Here is a 16,838-nt window from a genome sequence, read left to right as displayed (position 1 = left end):
AACATCACAGCCTGCATCCTGTGACGCCTGATTCAAAAACTAACATGTTTACGGAGGTGACAGTAGAACTTTTGGTTTGGTCACCACGTTGGTGCGGGCGTGGAGGGGCCCCATCCTTTATATAAAAAAAAAAAGCTCGGCTCCAGTTCACCACCGGCAATGGTGGGTGAAGCTTTGACAATGCCAGCCACTCGTGCTGGCGAAACGTCAGAAAAATCATTAGATGAACGTCGGCCGAAGAACCCGAGACAGAAGCCAATAGGCAGTTTGTCAACAAGTGGCCACGAAAGCCTCAACAATTTTGTATTTATAAATAAACTACAATTTACTTATTTATTACTATGTTCCATTGGTTGTGAGTGTGTGTGTATGTGTGCAACTGAAACATTACAGTAGCTTGTGTTAGGCGTGTTACACAGATGTAGAATGTATGAGGATGGGTAACTTCGTACACTCAGTGAGATTTTTCCGCAGTCCGTTGGAGAGCAGTAGGAATTTCGATTGAATGTGAACATACCATGTGCAATAGTGAACTGGTGGGGGGAGGTGAATGAACAGGACGTCGCAGCAGTCTACGAAGTGACGCAGGAAACCCCCGAAAACAAGTCCTCTGCCTCTCTCGATCTGCTAACTGGATCTTCTCTACGCCGTGCGAGGAAAAACCAGACGGCCATGAAACCTGCTGCAGGACTTTCCGTTGGACGCAGTGTCGTTCTCATTCGGGTTGTATCATACTACACTCCTGGAAATTGAAATAAGAACATCGTGAATTCATTGTCCCAGGAAGGGGAAACTTTATTGACACATTCCTGGGGTCAGATACATCACATGATCACACTGACAGAACCACAGGCACATAGACACAGGCAACAGAGCATGCACAATGTCGGCACTAGTACAGTGTATATCCACCTTTCGCAGCAATGCAGGCTGCTATTCTCCCATGGAGACGATCGTAGAGATGCTGGATGTAGTCCTGTAGAACGGCTTGCCATGCCATTTCCACCTGGCGCCTCAGTTGGACCAGCGTTCGTGCTGGACGTGCAGACCGCGTGAGACGACGCTTCATCCAGTCCCAAACATGCTCAATGGGGGACAGATCCGGAGATCTTGCTGGCCAGGGTAGTTGACTTACACCGTCCAGAGCACGTTGGGTGGCACGGGATACATGCGGACGTGCATTGTCCTGTTGGAACAGCAAGTTCCCTTGCCGGTCTAGGAATGGTAGAACGATGGGTTCGATGACGGTTTGGATGTACCGTGCACTATTCAGTGTCCCCTCGACGATCACCAGTGGTGTACGGCCAGTGTAGGAGATCGCTCCCCACACCATGATGCCGGGTGTTTGCCCTGTGTGCCTCGGTCGTATGCAGTCCTGATTGTGGCGCTCACCTGCACGGCGCCAAACACGCATACGACCATCATTGGCACCAAGGCAGAAGCGACTCTCATCGCTGAAGACGACACGTCTCCATTCGTCCCTCCATTCACGCCTGTCGCGACACCACTGGAGGCGGGCTGCACGATGTTGGGGCGTGAGCGGAAGACGGCCTAACGGTGTGCGGGACCGTAGCCCAGCTTCATGGAGACGGTTGCGAATGGTCCTCGCCGATACCCCAGGAGCAACGGTGTCCCTAATTTGCTGGGAAGTGGCGGTGCGGTCCCCTACGGCACTGCGTAGGATCCTACGGTCTTGGCGTGCATCCGTGCGTCGCTGCGGTCCGGTCCCAGGTCGACGGGCACGTGCACCTTCCGCCGACCACTGGCGACAACATCGATGTACTGTGGAGACCTCACGCCCCACGTGTTGAGCAATTCGGCGGTACGTCCACCCGGTCTCCCGCATGCCCACTATACGCCCTCGCTCAAAGTCCAAAGTCCGTCAACTGCACATACGGTTCACGTCCACGCTGTCGCGGCATGCTACCAGTGTTAAAGACTGCGATGGAGCTCCGTATGCCACGGCAAACTGGCTGACACTGACGGCGGCGGTGCACAAATGCTGCGCAGCTAGCGCCATTCGACGGCCAACACCGCGGTTCCTGGTGTGTCCGCTGTGCCGTGCGTGTGATCATTGCTTGTACAGCCCTCTCGCAGTGTCCGGAGCAAGTATGGTGGGTCTGACACACCGGTGTCAATGTGTTCTTTTTTCCATTTCCAGGAGTGTATATTCCATCTACTCACAATCTGTTTTCTTCTTTTCCAGCCTTTTCAAGGGCAGCGGAAAACGTTCTACAGTCGACAACTTGAAAAATAAAATTTTAGATTGCTATTACTAGGGATATTCCTATAATTAATTCATCATTTGGATGAAATGAAATTCTGGATACAAAAAATTTTCATATTAATTGCTTGTTTCCTTCACGACTATAATAAGTAGCTCAAGGTAGGTTATCTACAACCTGAAAACATGGGCTTAAATTCGAGGGTGACAGGGATTAAAAGAATAGTTACAAATTTAGAAAATTAAATTACTATGAAGTAAAATCAAAACGGTAAGTAAAGTACGGCGTCTATTCGAAAGTGCACCTCTTTCACATCTTTGAAATCAAAATATGCTGCAGGACAATATTTAATACCGTGTTTCTCAATCCCGTGCGCTGTAACACGATTGGATCGTCTTGGGCATATTGTGCACATGGTGGTTAAGACGTTTTTGCTCAAACCTGTCTCAATCTTCGGTCGCAGATCTCCTGAGGAAATTATGTGAGGGGATTCCCTGTGACAACACTATGCACGGTTCAGCTACTTCATGCTCAATCGGGTTCTTGTCAGCAGATACAGCACGCAGTTCGTTTAGTTGATTCCAGCCTCCTCGGGAAAGATGTTCACGACGTGGATGGTGTGTGTGTTGTGCACTATCGTCTTGTAAGGCGAACCCATAACTGAAATTCTGACTGTGGAGCTCGGTGATAGATTGGAAAATGTTGGTTCGATATTACACCGCCCTTGGTCTGTAGTAAAGAGCAACGTCCAACATGTGTTTGTGAAAACATCAAAACATGAGTGACGCACCCTCCTGCAGGCCGTGAGACTCCATACGCGTCACGTGTATTCGTGGGTGTCCGCCTTCATATTGTGTTAAAACGATCATCAGACGTCAGACACATTCTATAGTCGTCGGTGAGCAGCAAAAGATGGCATTTTTAATTTTATTTATCTATCAAGTTTCATGATACCTTGCCAATAGACCTAACTGTTTATGGAAGGAGACAGCACACACTTTATACGATGCATATTGGGAAATTTTTATTCAATAGAATGAAAGAGTTAGTAAAACATGAAACAAACCGTGAAATAATATACGAATGAACAACGTCTGACGGAAGAGTACTCAACTGTTCTGAGGAATTCCTGTACAGAATAAAGGGAGAATAGCACAAGGAAATATTTTAACCTGGATATGAGTATCTTGGGTTTACAACTTAATTTGTTCAGTTCTCCTGGACTCCTTCTAAACATGAAACCTGCTGAGTACTGCACACCTTTCTCTACAACCTTGAGGAAGCGTTATCCATGTGCATATTATTTTCCATGTAGTATTCACTGAATGAATGTTGCAGTTTCTTCTGAATGAGTCAGTATTCTCCCATCCCATGACGCAATATATGTACAGGAATGGCAATACTTAGAACTCGGAGGCAGCATAACGACTTACAACAAGTTCGCGAACTGACTCTACAGGTCAGATTGGCCATCCTTTTCTGTGCTGAGAAGGGGACCGCGGCGACTCGTCATCAATGATTTCGTCGAAATGTATGGTGTTTTCAGGGCTTTGCCGGAAATGAAAGTGACAGAAGTGGAAGCTACAGGTGGCAAAGGGTTTAAAAAAATAGCATTTTTGGCGAAGGTAGGACGCTCCACGAGCCATCTACACTGATCAGCCGGTATGTCCACCTTTGGCACGGATGAAAGCGGTGACGCGTCGTGGTATGGAAGCACCTAATTGATCTAAATTCTGTGGAGGGGGCGATGAGCTCCGACGCAACGTTCAATCACATCCCAGATGTGTTTGATCGGGCTTCAGATCTGGCTAGTTGGGGGGGGGGGGGGCAGCACATCAATTGGAACTCGCCACTGTGTTCCTCGAACCACTCCATCGCACATGGTGCATTATATTGTTGAAAAATGCCACTGCCGTTGGGAAAAATGGTCATCATGAAGAGGTGTATGTGGTCTGCAAGCAGTGTACGATACCCCTTCACCGTCACCGTGCCTTGCACCAGCTCCACTGGATCTATGCACGCCCATGTGAATGTTCCCCAGAGCATAACGGAGCCGCCGCCAGCCTTTCTCCGACCCGCAGTACAGATGTCAAGCAGCTGTTCACCTGGAAGGCGACGGATCCGCGCATTCCCATGGGATGATAAAAAAGGCATCGTGATTTATCAGACCATGCAACGCTCTACCACTGCGCCAACGTCCGGTGCCGATGGTCACTTGCCCATTAAGTCGTAGATGCCGATGCCGTGGTGTAAGCATTGGCACATGCGTAGGTCGTCGGCTAAAGAGGTCAGTCGTTAGGAGTGTACAGTGCACTTTGTATTCAGACACACTTGCACTCTGCCCAGCATTAATGTCGGATATTAGTTTCGCCACAGTTCACCGCCTGTCCTGTTTAACCAGTCTCCCCAGCCTGCGACGTCCAACATCTGTAATGAGGGGTGGCCACCTAACCCACGACGTCTGGAAGTCGTTTCACCTTGGTTTCGCCACCTGTTGAAGACACTCACTACAGCACTTCTCGAACACCCGACAAGCCAAGTAGTTTCCAAAATGCTGTTGCCTAGCCTCCGGGCCATTACGATCTGCCCTCCGTTAAACTCAGACAGACCGCGCCCCTTCCAATTGTCTGCGGCGACTAACAGTCATTGGTCGCCAGGCGACGCTGCTATCGCCTGGACGGGCTTATGTAAGTAATAGGTAGGTTGTCGTAACGTTCTGGCTGACCAGTGTACGTTAACGAATTTTCCAGGTGGCGATTGGCCTAGCGGATGACTGCGGAACGGTAATCAGAGGGTTGTGGGGTGGAAACTTGTTATTTTCCGTTACTTACTCCCCAAGTAAACTGAAATAATGTTTAGTATATTGTGTAAGTAGGCTGTTTATGTTCTCTTATTTGCAACATTTCGTAGCGCTCTGTATGAAAATCACTGGCTGTGCTGTGTGCAGTCTGTGGGTAGTTTGCATTGTTGTCTGCCATTGTAGTGTTGGGCAGCTGGATGTGAACAGCGCGTAGCGTTGCGCAGTTGGAGGTGAGCCGCCAGCAGTGGTGGATGTGGGGAGAGAGATGGCGGAGTTTGGACATTTGTAAGACTGGATGTCATGAACTTATATATATATATATATATTATGACTATTAAGGTAAATACATCATTTGTTCTCTATTAAAATCTTTCATTTGCTAACTATGCCTATCATTAGTTAGTGCCTTCCGTAGTTTGAATCTTTTATTTAGCTGGCAGTAGTGGCGCTCGCTGTATTGCAGTAGTTCGAGTAACCAAGATTTTTGTGAGGTAAGCGATTTGTAAAACGCATAGGTTAATGTTAGTCAGGGCCATTTTTTTGTAGGGATTTTTGAAAGTCAGATTGCGTTGCGCTAAAAATATTGTGTGTCAGGTTAAGCACAGTCGTATGTATAATTGTACAAAGGGGACGTTTCAATTGTATTTATTAATATTTTCATGAAAGGTAAGTCCAAAGGCGAATTGGGGATTGCAAATAAGATTCCAGGAAGGGATTGTAGAGCATATACGAGAACTCTGTGTATACAATTAGAAACTTTTATGAGAAAGTAAACTGGCGTTCTACGGATCGGAGCGTGGAATGTCAGATCCCTTAATCGGGCAGGTAGGTTAGAAAATTTAAAAAGGGAAATGGATAGGTTAAAGTTAGATATAGTGGGAATTAGTGAAGTTCAGTGGCAGGAGGAACAAGACTCCTGGTCAGGTGAATACAGGGTTATAAATACAAAATCAAATAGGGGTAATGCAGGAGTAGGTTTCATAATGAATAAAAAAAAATAAGATTGAGGGTAAGCTACTACAAACAGCATAGTGAACGTATTATTGTGGCCAAGATAGACACGAAGCCCATGCCTACTACAGTAGTACACGTTTATATGCCAACTAGCTCTGCAGATGACGAAGAAATTGAAGAAATGTATGATGAGATAAAAGAAATTATTCAGGTAGTGAAGGGAGACGAAAATTTAATAGTCATGGGTGACTGGAATTCAAGCGTAGGAAAAGGGAGAGAAGGAAACATAGTAGGTGAAAATGGATTGGGGGTAACAAATGCAAGAGGAAGCCGTCTGGTAGAATTTTGCATAGAGCATAACTTAATCATAGCTAACACTTGGTCCAAGAATCATAAAAGAAGGTTGCATACATGGAAGAGTCCTGGAGATACTAGAAGGTATCAGATAGATTATATAATGGCAAGACAGAGATTTAGGAACCAGGTTTTAAATTGTAAGACATTTCCAGGGGCAGATGTGGATTCTGACCACAATCTATTGGTTATGAACTGTAGATTAAAACTGAAGAAATTGAAAAAAGGTGGGAATTTAAGGAGATGGGACCTGGATGAACTGACCAGACGTTGTACAGAGTTTCAGGGAGAGCATAAGGGAACAATTGATTGGAATGGGACAAAGAAATACAGTAGAAGAAGAATGGGTAGCTTTGAGGGATGAAGTAGTGAAGGCAGCAGAGGATCAAGTAGGTAAAAAGACGAGTGCTAGTAGAAATCCTTGGGTAACAGAAGAAATATTGAATTTAATTGATGAAAGGAGAAAATATAAAAATGCAGTAAATGAAGCAGGCAAAAAGGAATACAAACGACTCAAAAATGAGATCGACAGGAAGTGCAAAATGGCTAAGCAGGCATGGCTAGAGGACAAATGTAAGGATGTAGAGGCTTATCTTACTAGGGGTAAGATAGATACTGCCTACAGGAAAATTAAAGAGACCTTAGGAGAAAAGAGAACCACTTGTATGAATATCAGGAGCTCATATGGAAACCCAGTTCTAAGTAAAGAAAGGAAAGCAGAAAGGTGGAAGGAGTATATAGAGGGTCTATACAAGGGCGATGTTCTTGAGGACAATATTATGGAAATGGAAGAGGATGTAGATGAAGATGAAATGGGAGATACGATACTGCGTGAAGAGTCTGACAGAGCACTGAAAGACCTGAGTCGAAACAAGGCCCAGGAGTAGACAACATTCTATTGGAACTACTGACAGCATTGAGAGAGCCAGTCCTGACAAAACTCTACCATCTGGTGAGCAAGATGTATGAGACAGGCGAAATACCCTCAGACTTCAAGAAGAATACAATAATTCCAATTCCAAAGAAAGCAGGTGTTGACAGATGTGAAAATTACCGAACTATCAGTTTAATAAGTCACAGCTGCAAAATACTAACGCGAATTCTTTACAGACGAATGGAAAAACTTGTAGAAGCCGAGCTCGGGGAAGATCCGTTTGGATTCCGCAGAAATATTGGAACACGTGAGGCAATACTGACCCTAAGACTTATCTTAGAAGAAAGATTAAGGAAAGGCAAACCTACGTTTCTAGCATTTGTAGACTTAGAGAAAGCTTTTCACAATGTTGACTGGAATACTCTCTTTCAAATTTTAAAGGTAGCAGGGGTAAAATACAAGGAGCGAAAGGCTATTTACAATTTGTACAGAAACCAGATGGCAGTTAGAAGAGTCGAGGGGCATGAAAGGGAAGCAGTGGTTGGGAAGGGAGTGAGACAAAGTTGTAGCCTATCCCCGATGTTATTCAATCTGTAAATTGAGCAAGCAGTAAAGGAAACAAAAGAAAAATTTGGAGTAGGTATTAAAATCCAGGGAGAAGAAATGAAAACTTAGCGGTTCGCCGATGAAATTGTAATTCTGTCAGAGACAGCAAAGGACTTGGAAGAGCAGTTGAACGTAATGGACAGTGTCTTGAAAGGAGGATATAAGATGAACATCAACAAAAGCAAAACGAGGATAATGGAATGTAGTCGAATTAAGTGGGGTAATGCTGAGGGAATTAGATTAGGAAATGAGACCCTTAAGGAAGTAAAGGAGTTTTGCTATTTGGGGAGCAAAATAACTGATGATGGTAGAAGTAGAGAGGATATAAAATGTAGACTGGAAATGGCAAGGAAAGCGTTTCTGAAGAAGAGAAATTTGTTAACATCGAATATAGATTTAAGTGTCAGGAAGTCGTTTCTGAGAGTATTTGTATGGAGTGTAGCCAAGTGTGGAAGTGAAACATGGACGATAAATAGTTTGGAAAAGAAGGGAATACAAGCTTTCGAAATGTGGTGCTACAGAAGAATGTTGAAGATTAGGTAGGTAGATCACGTAACTAATGAGGAGGTATTGAATAGGATTGGGGAGAAGAGAAGTTTGTGGCACAACTTGACTAGAAGAAGGGATCGGTTGGTAGGACATGTTCTGAGGCATCAAGGGATCACACATTTAGCATTGGAGGGCAGCGTGGAGGGTAAAAATCGTAGAGGGAGACCAAGAGATGAATACACTAATCAGATTCAGAAGGATGTAGGTTGCAGTAGGTACTGGGAGATGAAGGAGCTTGCACAGGATAGAGTAGCATGGAGAGCTGCATCAAATCAGTCTCAGGACTGAAGGCCACAACAACAACAACAATATACACGTGCTGGGGTGATATTCATCGGCATCTTTCATACGTTATAAACTCCGCATTTTTACAATTACATGGTTGTTTGATAGTTTCTACAGAAAAACAATCGTGGTTTACATGCTTTAAAGGTTGTTCAAATGGTTCAAATGGCTCTGAGCACCATGGGACTTAACTTCTGAGGTCAGCAGTCCCCTAGAACTTAGAACTACTTAAACCTAACCAACCTAAGGACATCACACACATCCATGCCCGAGGCAGGATTCGAACCTGCGACCGTACCGGTCGCGCGGCTCCAGACTGTAGCGCCTAGAACCGCTCGGCCACTCAGGCCGGCTATTAAAGGTTGTCTCTCATTGTATGGTTTAGGAGCATGTAATGAAATTCTTTACCGCTGAACCACAATTCCTCTTTGGACAGTTATCTCGAACGCAAAACTTCCTTTGCCTTTCGTTTTCATGCGTTTTATGAGAATTTTAATAAATACAACATACTGAGTATTATTTCGGTTTATATGCGGTGAAAGTAGTGTAAAAATAAAGAAAAGAAAAAAACATGTTGCCCCAGACAGACTCGACCACAAGATCATCAGCTTATTGTTCTGTACTCTATCCCACAGCGCCAACCGCTGCCCGAAATTACGCTGACATAAATGGCTGCTGCCTCGCCCGACCCGCTCCACAAATCCTATATCTCTTTAAATGCTTGACCATCTGGAGCTGTGAGTCCTGTCCCTTTCATTTTTGGTCAAGATCCCTGCATGTAACATGAGCTGGACGAAGTCGGTAATGACGAGTAGGCGCGGTTCCCATGTACTGATGTTCTTGGTGAGTGTGCTGAGTTGACACATTGTATAACATCGTATGAGATAATAGTGTTTTCAGAGTAAAGAAATCTTCTCATTTCAGTGTGAGAAACAGTGGAGATCGTTCTAACAGTGAAGATACCGGCACTGACTTTCTCCACAAGAGCTTGAAAGTGACATCTCCAAGAAAGCCTTGTGTCTACTCTCAGCCTAAGAATTTCAAACAATCGACTTCACTGACTGTTTGACCACACTCAGACAAAAAAATTTAGGTTTGACAAGAGTTCCGTGTCAGAAATTGTATGAACCGCCTTTGGTAGCAATCAAGTGTTAATCTGTTCCATGAAAGCCACTTTCTGATGTTACTAACTACCTTCTAAGCTCCAACGTTTAGTTGCACGTCGTTTACAGTAACACTTCTGTCATCTGAAAAGTGAAAACTTGTTGGTCGTCTGTTATATTTAGTGGCAAATTATTAACGTCCATCAGGAAAAGCAGTGGATCTAAAACAGAACCCTGTGGCACCCTCACGTTACATGATCCCATTCTGGTTCAAAGCTCTTTCCTGTTTGTGGACACTGGAAAACGACCTTTTCAGATATGAAGTGAACAGCGTTGAGATTCTTTCCTAATCACTTGCTCTTCCAATTTACGTTAAACTATTGCGTGGTCCACACAATAAATGATTATGTTAAGAAAAACCTACTGACCTCAGCCCATTACTTAGCCCTGCTAGTGCCTCTGACATAAAAGAACAAATAGCATTTTCTGTGGATGTTTGTGTTCGGAAGCCAGTCTGCACGTTTAACAGTAAGTTATCTGCGCTAAGTTGTACTCTACTTCCCTATCACTGATTTCTGAAAAAGTTTTGAAAACACCGGAAAGAAAGAAATTGGGCTTTAATTGTCAACACTATTTTTTTCACTAATGAGTACTTCAATCTGTCAGGTAAATGACAACACCTGAAAGACACACTGCACAGATGATGACAGTACAGAACCAATAAACTATGTGATCAAAAGTTTCCGGACACCACCAAAACCATACGTTTTTCGTATTAGGTGCACTGTGCTGCCACCTGCTGCCAGGTACTTCATATCAGCGACCTCAGTAGTCATTAGACATCTTGAGAGAGCAGAATGGGGTGCTCTGCGGAATGTGGTCAGATGATTGGGTGTCACTTGTGTCATACTTCTGTACGCGATATTTCCACACTCCAAAACATCCCTAGGTCCACTGCTACCGACGTGATAGTGAAGTGGAAACGTGAAGGGAAACGTACAGCACAAAAGTGTACAGGCCGACCCCGCCTATTGACTGACAGAGACCGCCGACAGTTGAAGAGAGTCGAACTGTGTAATAGGCAGACATCTATCCAGACCAACACGCAGGAATTCCAAACTACATCGGATCCACTGTAAGTACTACGACAGGTGGGAGGTGAGAAAACTTGGATTTCATGTCGAGCGGCTGCTCATAAGCCACACATCACGCCGGTAAACGCCAAACGACGCCTCGCTTGGTGTAAGGAGCGTAAACATTGGGCGACTGAACAGTGGGAAAACGTTGTGTGGAGTGAAGAATCGCAGTACACAATGTGGCTATCCGATGGCAGGGTACGGGTATGGCGAATGCCCGGTGAACGTCATCTGCCAGCGTGTGTAGTGTCAACAGTAAAATTCGGAGGCTGTGGTGTTATGGTGTGGTCGTGCTTTTCATGGAGAGGGCTTGCACCCCTTGTTGTTTTGCGTGGCACTATCACAGCACGGATCTACATTGATGTTTTAAGGACCTTCTTGCTTCACACTACTGAAGAGCAATTCGGGGATGGTGATTGCATCTTCCAACACGAGCGAGCACCTGTTCATAATGCATGGCCTGTGGCGGAGTGGTTACACGACAATAACATTCCTGTAATGGACTGGCCTTCACAGAGACCTGGCCTGAATCCTACAGAACACCTTTGGGATGTTTTGGAACGCCGACTTCGTGCCAGGCCTCACCGACCTACATCGATACCTCTCCTAAGTGCAGCACTCCGTGAAGAATGGGCTGCCATTCCCCAAGAAACCCTCCAGCTCCTGACTGAACGTATGCCTGCGAGAGTGGAAGCTGTCATCAAGGCTACAGGTGGGCCAACACCATATTGAATTCCAGCATTAGCGATGGACGGCGCCATGAAGTTGTAAGTCATTTTCAGCCAGGTGTCCGGATACTTTTGAACAGATAGTGTATGTGGTGCACTGGTCTTCATAATCCTACTTTAAACCTCATCATACCCATGGAAGCCTTTCCCCTTTGAGACTGTAATAACTGGTTCAACTTCATCTTTGTTTGTGTCATGTAGGTACATATGATGTAATGAAAATTTACCTCTGCCAATGAAATTTTGGTTTAATTTGCTGATTACTGATAAGGTGTGATCACTGAATGTTTTGCCCAACTGCAATGCATCCACGTTACTCACCAGATGTTCATTTGCCCATCTTCTTCGCGCAGCCTGGTGCTGGATGACTTACACAGCTGTTCATAACAGCCTTCTCAGTCCACATATATCGCGTAGAGAGTTTTGCGTACTCTCTGTGTAACAGAGTGCTCCCAGCTGCCTCCAAAAAGGCAACGCACATTTCTGTTGCGTTGTTCTCTTGGTAGCCATGAGCTGCTATCTGTCTAAGGGGCAGTCATATGAAAACGAGACAAATGGGAAAAAAGTAAGTAAAATGTTATTTGTATTAAAAGTAATCGGTGTAACTGTTAATAGATTTATACCACTGTGAGACAAGATTGTCAATGCCTTCATGGAAAAATGTTTGGAGTTTCCTACCATAATTTTCCCTTCCAAACATCACCAGTAAATTTTCAGTCACTTCATTAGTTTTAAAAGCTTCGAGAGGCGTAAGACATACAAAAACTTTTTTACTTACCTTCATTTTCTCATTGTTGGCTGCAGTACATATGGCGGTAGATTTTTGAGGTTGCTATTTTGACTTTGTGGGTTCCAGTTGACATCATAATTGATCAAATACTTTCTGTTTCTATGACTTTTTTATTTTATCTCACTTTTCTATATCACACTGATTACACTATCCATTTTCAGAAAACCAAAACTTACATTATTATTGCCAAAATTAACAACACGTCCGTTTCCATCAGAGGCATGCCCACTACTACTAACTCATTCTGCGGTACTACCACATTCCAAAGAGTTTGCAGAACAAAAGAGTTTACATACTTTCTTGACAAACGAAGAATGATCACCAAGTTATATAATTATTTTGTAAATGAATCCAGAAATAAATTTAATAATTAGCGTTATATTGTGCAATTAATAATATGAATTTTAAGTATATCAGATATTTTGTAATTTCAAATATTTCTAAAAGAAGAATAATTTTAGCTATACAAACAGAGCTAGTAAATATAGATTGTAAAAAATTAATTTCTTTTTAAACATTTTAGCCTGAAAAACAATACATCGGATGTAAAACCGTATGAAATTCTTTCAGTGAAACAGTCGAGATAATGTCCACCTATACGAGATTCGAAATTATCCCTGGTATCATGTATTTCTATAAAGAAATGTAATGTCACAGGAAGGTGTCCCCTTACACTATGGAACCATGATTGAAACTAGGCGTGTACGTCTACGCCAGAAGCAAATCACCGACCACGAATGTCTTTCTTCAGGGCTCCAAAGATATGGAAATCCCATAGGGAGAGGTCGGGACCTAATGATGTGTAAGAGCTTCCTATCGAAACGTTTGCAGTTTAGTGGAAAAACAACCTTGGAAACCTGTGAGTAGGCATATCCTGCTACAGAATGATACCATCAGTCAATGTTCCTTGGTTCAAATGGCTCTGAGCACTATAGGACTTCTGCAGTCATCAATCCACAGAACTAAGAACTACTTACACCTAACTAACCTAAGGACATCACACACATCCATGCTCGAGGCAGTATTCGAACCTGTAACCGTAGCTGTCACGCGGTTCCAGACTGTAGCGCCTAGAACTGCTCGGCCACTCCGGCCGGCCAACATTTCTTGCCGTCTGGACTTGATGGCGCGTTTTAATTTTTGCACGGCGTCCGCTGTACGTTAACTGTGGTGCCGTTTTCCAGAAAGTCAATGAGCAGCGGGTTCTTGCAGTCAAAGAGAAAGGTCATCATGACTTCCCCAGAGCTGGATTGCACGGCTTCGTATTTTTTCGGTGTGTGTGAATCCAAGTGCTTACGCTGTTGGCTCTGACGCTTGGTCTGCGGCTCAAAATGATTGTACCGCATTTCATCTCATTACGTAGGCTATATTACACATCCAGATACTGTATATCACTTCCCACTACATATTGCAAATTATTTCCACCACACTCATTGTATTACATTTTTACTTTTTTCTTGACATTTGGATTGTATAAATTATGTTCTCATCAGCAAGGCAGAAACAAATTATATACAACCACTTTAACAACTATTAACCGCTCAATTCGCTGTAACCTTAAAGTTACTTTTATATATTATGTTCCTTATATTAGTTTAGAAAAAGCATTAACAACTGTATACCAATAACATTGTAATAATTAGAAGTGTTTGCTGTTGGATTCAGAAGTCTCAGGCCCACCGTACATTTCAAGGCAGTGGATTACTCTGTACTGTTAATGCAGTAAATAAATGAATAAATGTCATCCTGCACCACAATGCCGAACAGAAAACGTATTCTTCATCGTGACACTGTGAAACGTCCTCTTAGAAAAATTTAAAAATGACAGTGCTAGGAAACCTCTTACATTATTTGATTTTCAGACAGCTGAGCAAAACTGAACGTGCTCAGACATTTCTCTCTTTACTTATTCTGATCATCAATAAACTTACACACAATATTTTTCGCGCAATGAAATCTGACTTTCAATAATTCCTACAAAAGAATAGCTCTGACTAACAATAACCTATACCTTTCATGAATCACTTACCTCACAAAAATCTTCGTTACTCGAAGTACTGCAATACAGCGAGTGCCAATACTGCCAGCTAAATAAAAGATTCAAACTACTGAAGGCACTAACTACTGATAGGCATAGTTAGCAAATGAAAGATTTTGATACAGAACAAACAATGTATTTACCTTAATAATGTTCAAAAGTGGTCATATATATGTCAGTTCATGATATCCAGTATTACAAGTTTACTCTTTCTGATGAACACACGTCCAGATCGTCCGCTCTCAAAATTTTGCCATTTCTCATCCCACATCCACCACTGCTGGCGGCTAACCTCTAACTGCGCAACGCTATGCGCTGTTCACATCCAACTGCACCACACTAAAATAGCAAATATTCCAAAAATACGAACCAGCCACAGACTTCACACAGCACAGTCAGTGATTTTCATATAGAGAGTTACGTGGCCTTACCAACAGAAAAACCTAAACAGAATGCTTACATAGCACCCATGCTCCCCGACAAAAAAATTTACAAATTGTTTTGGGCAGTGGCCAATAATGATTTGATAAAATTTTTTATAATTACAATAACAAAGACATGAAATGCACCCACTTATTAATACAATGTTGGTCAAAAGCAAAAATTGTTTGCATAAAGACGGTCCTGATCATTCATCACAATAGTAATTACAGTTTTCTTTTTTTTCTCTCAAAGTCTGAGCAGTAAAAGAAAATGCACATGGAAGTAGTGGATTTCCATGCAGTCTTGAAGAAGTAGTGTTGTCTTTCCAATGGATGACAGTGCTGTCTCATGACATGCAGACAGGTAATGGGCGACAACAGAGCAAACCCACAGCAGAGTCAGTCGAAGGTTTGAAGAATGTTGGTAGGTAGGTCATCACAGACCAGAACCACTGTAGTCCTGGTAGAGAGTATGGTATTGGTGGGCCATCAAAGGTGCAGGTGCACAATCACCATCGAAGAGTCTTGCGAACAATATAGCAAGTCCATGAACCACCACTTGTGCACTCACAAAAAACATTTTTTGAAATGCCCTTAGAACCAGCAATGTTGTTAACCAGTCCCTTGCTGAATTATCAACACATGTGCAAACGCTAACAGCCCCAACTTCTCACATATTGTGCATATATTATGACCAACAAAAACATGTGCAGTGAAATGAAACTTAATTTGAACAACTGGTGTCTATACAATTATAAATTTACAACATAAGAATACAATTAGAAAGGTACAAAATACATCATTAAAGAACATAATAGTATAGATAACATTTGTAGTAATACGGGCTTTACAAAAGAATAGAAATAAATATCTACATCAGTGTTACGGGAATTATGACATAAGTAAATACATAAAAGATCAGAATAGCTTTTGAAAATAATGTCTAAACATCTTTACAAAGTAAATAACATATTATTAATGCAAATTATATTTGAGGATTACACTATTCCTCATCATAGTGAATGTAGCTTAGTATTAGAAAAATTCTATGACATAAATCTTATTAGCTAAACACATAAAGACAGGAAAAACCCAAATACACAAGGGTACACAAACACATAGCGGAATAACAAAAAAGGAAAGGACAGGGTTTGTTTTCAGTGTAACATTTGATACTGCAGTCCAACCCAAAACTTCGTTCCATAGATCTTTCCTCTTATTTCAACATTTGTTCCCACAAAAAAATCCTATCCAAGCATGCTTTCTGTGTTCTATCCATATCCTCTTTCAAAATAATTATTTCTCATTGTGCAATACTCATTTTGGCCCAAATATTTTTCATATAACTTCTCAATGTATTTCTTCCAATTCATCACAACTCATTCTCTTATATAGCCTACACCCTCTTAAGCTAACTTAAATCTACTGAGCTCAGAAGCATAAACTAAGGGACGAGGCAATGCAGCAGTAAAATGAAATGAAATGGTCGTATGGCATTGTTGGCCGGGAGGCCCTATGTGGGGAAGTTCGGCCGCCGTATTGCAAGTCCTTTTTAGTTGACGCCACTTCGGCGACTTGCGAGTCAATGAAGATGAAATGATGATGAAAGACACACAACACCCAGTCATCACGAGGCAGAGAAAATCCCTGACCCCGCCGGGAATCGAACCCGGGACCCCGTGCGCGGGAAGCGAGAATGCTACCGCAAGACCACAAGCTGCGGACAATGCAGCAGTACAAAACAATTAACACAAACAGCAATGACAAAAAAGTGCAAATTGGCAAAGCTAGCAGCATTAAATATAAATTAGCAAAGCAAATGCAACATTACAACCAATATAAGGCAATGTGCAGCAAACAAGAAAAATAAATCAGTAGTAAAACTGGCTTAACACAGTAATATAAAGTGAAATTCAGTAGCACTATGCCTGGCAAACAGCAGCAGCAAATGCAATAACTTATATCTAAACATGA

This window comes from Schistocerca nitens, chromosome 1 (assembly GCF_023898315.1).
Source record: "Schistocerca nitens isolate TAMUIC-IGC-003100 chromosome 1, iqSchNite1.1, whole genome shotgun sequence".
NCBI lineage: Eukaryota > Metazoa > Arthropoda > Insecta > Orthoptera > Acrididae > Schistocerca > Schistocerca nitens.
Note: the sequence above shows the minus strand (reverse complement) of the source record.